This window comes from Arachis hypogaea, chromosome 8 (assembly GCF_003086295.3).
Source record: "Arachis hypogaea cultivar Tifrunner chromosome 8, arahy.Tifrunner.gnm2.J5K5, whole genome shotgun sequence".
NCBI lineage: Eukaryota > Viridiplantae > Streptophyta > Magnoliopsida > Fabales > Fabaceae > Arachis > Arachis hypogaea.
Genome location: NC_092043.1, coordinates 7,180,713 through 7,183,651, shown reverse-complemented (window position 1 = coordinate 7,183,651; position 2,939 = coordinate 7,180,713). Strand labels below are relative to the sequence as shown.

Here is a 2,939-nt window from a genome sequence, read left to right as displayed (position 1 = left end):
TTGCCATCAGAGTTTAGAACTCCTGTTTTTATGTTTTATTTTATTGATAAACAATTATTTCATATATACACATATACACACTGATTTGATTTTACGTGTAATTAACAATTGTGCACTTTATCCTTTTTTATTTTACTTTAATTTTTTATTTTATTTTTTAACATGGCTCACTTTGTCCCCTTCAACTAAAGTCAGAAGACAAGCATGCAGCAAAACAGAAAATGAGGAGAAAATAAAATGAAAGGGAGTTGATGATAAGGATGAAGAAACAAAAAGACAAAACATGGTGAAGAATTGAATGGGCCATGACATTTGAAATCAATGTATCTTTTTGTTTGTAGCGTTTTGAGTTATATGGGCTTTTGTAGGCCTAACTATTGAAAACTTTTAGCAAGGCGTGTCGCTTTGTACTGTTGTGGACCAAGTACAATCTAAATCCAGTTGTAACATGGACTCTGAAAATGAACTAAACTACTATGAAAGGGATTCCTGAAAAATCCAAGTGTAGAAAAGGTAAAAGCGAAAAAGATAAAATGGGTGATCCACAGAGGTAGCTTTGGATCGATATATTGAACCCGACGTGAATCGAACACGCAACCTTCTGATCTGGAGTCAGACGCGCTACCATTGCGCCACGGATCCTCTGCTGCTCATGGTTTTTTAATTTATTTTTGAGAAGTATTTTTTGTGAAAGCCCAACATAGATTTGGCCCATCGTTTATGGTTAACTATGTGGTTCGCAAGCTCTTGTTTCATTGCTCTTGTTTCCATATTGTAAATACTTACGATTGAGTCTTGTTTCCTTGGGCTCTGGCCCCATAGCATAAAAAACCCTCCTTACGATAGGTTTTTTTTTTTTTTTTTCAAATGTTGAATTTCTTTGTAGCCGAAGTTATTAATAAAACATTTAAATAAAACAATGTTAAACTGTTTCTTAGTTCATCATAACTTTGATCAATACCAGTCCCCCAAAAGAAAGAAGTTTGATAAACGCTTTGAACAAAAAAAAAAAAAAGGATAAAAAATATGTTTAACCAGCAAAACTTAACACAATTGATAGCTAGGTAAGATCCTTAACCATTGGATTGGGGATTTGAAGCCCTGGCCGTATGTACAGAAAGGATTTCACAGCCAAACAAAATTTGTTACTCTTTTTGGTTTTTTTTAAAGAATTTGAATCGTGGCCGAGGCATTGCACCAATGACTAATATGTTGGCCTCACAGAAGCCACATCTCAGGTTCGACCTAGCTATAGCTAGGTAGTGATAGAACCTTTAGTGTGTGTTGTGTAACCTAGGATTGGGGCTTGTCTAATCCATCAACCAAAAAAAAAAAAGAATTTGAATCAAATGAACTTTGAATAATTTAGAAAAAAAAAACAGGAAAGTCCGAAGGCTGTTCCCGTCCTGTCAGGAGAGATGCCAATTAAAAAAAAAATTAAAATTAACTTATTTAATTTTATATTATAATTTTATATGTATAATATTCATAATTATATACTTATTGTATTTAATATTATATATTTATTCCAACAGTAATTAATGAATGTAAACCGTAAACAAATTAAAGCTAGAAAAAACAAGTTATGATTGTCTATGGTTCCTAAAATAGTTTAGGAAAATTTTTGTTATAATAAGATTTTTTTGTTGTTTTAAAGAAGCTTAGTTGGATGATTTTGCATAAACTTTAGAATAGCATGATAGCATGTCAATATAAATACATACATGAGGGAGAAAATTAAATAAGAAAATGGTAAATAAAATAAAATAAAAAAGAAAAATTAACACAAAAGTATTGTATGTTATGAGTTATGACACCTAGCTTATCGACTATAACCTTTGAATTTCGATATAACTTTCACTCTAATACTTAAATTATTATCTATGAAACCTTAGATGTTAAATGTAGAAGAAGAATTAGCAGTCCAGTAAATGCATGACTCATCAATGGAAGAAGTAGAATGGAATAGTAATAATATAGGTTTTGGAAGAACATGCATCAAGATTAACTTGTTCTTTTTTTTTTTTTTTTTTGGTAATGAGTCTAACGCTTTTCTTTTTTTTTTGATCCATTTGATAATTGGGTCTGCTACAACTTCTTCAACCGCTTGGGCCGTCTCCAAATGACAAATTTCTATTAGGCCAGCCTAAAGAGTAAAATAACATGTTAACCAAAAAAAAAAGAGTAAAATAACATCTCATATTCTCAAGATTTTTTTCATATTTATGGATATGTGCTTCAATAAGAATAATATTATGCATTGCACCTTTTTTCTATATATAATTCTATTGAAGTGGTCCCACTAATTTAAATTAGTTGGGCTTCAAATGGGTTAAAGCTGTATGCCAAAGCTGGAAATACCTTTAAAAAACGTTACTGAGGATTGCATGCTTACTCTCATGTAATGTACACTGTTAGAAAAATCTGTACCCGAATCACAAAATCATCACCTTAGTGCGATTTTGCGCTGACTCGTACCAAATATATATTCTCTTATAAAAATTGATTATTTAATGAAACTCGATCTGTTTCCACTGAAAGCTAGCTTTATGGAACAGGAGCCGACACCACTAATCCATTTTGTGCTGTGAAATTATATATACATTTTTATTATTGAATATGCCTCTATGACTTAGTGTGGTTACAAAATGCCTACTAAATCTTCAACTTCAAAATGGAATAATAATCATAAATAAATATTATTAGTCCAGAAGTTGAGTATTTTTTTTTTTTTGTTTTGTTAAGCCTCTCATTGTCTTTTAAAGTCGTTTATGATTTTTCTCTAAAAAAATTTTAAGTACGGATAAATAATAATATTTAAAAAGGAAAAGGCCCAACAAGAACAATGGAACTTACTGCGCGGAATCAGGAGGCAAAAGAAGCGTGGTAAACGGCTTTGATGGTGGAACAATAGAACTATAACTAGGAAGGGCATGCTT

At 31.2% G+C, this 2,939-nt stretch overlaps 1 non-coding gene across 1 annotated transcript; it reads right to left on the bottom strand.

Moving 5' to 3' along the window:
- Nucleotides 1-570: 570 nt before the first annotated feature.
- TRNAW-CCA (transfer RNA tryptophan (anticodon CCA)) lies at nt 571-642 on the bottom strand. The gene has a single exon. It is a non-coding gene; the product is annotated as a tRNA-Trp (tRNA).
- Between the last annotated feature and the right edge of the window lie 2,297 nt (nt 643-2,939).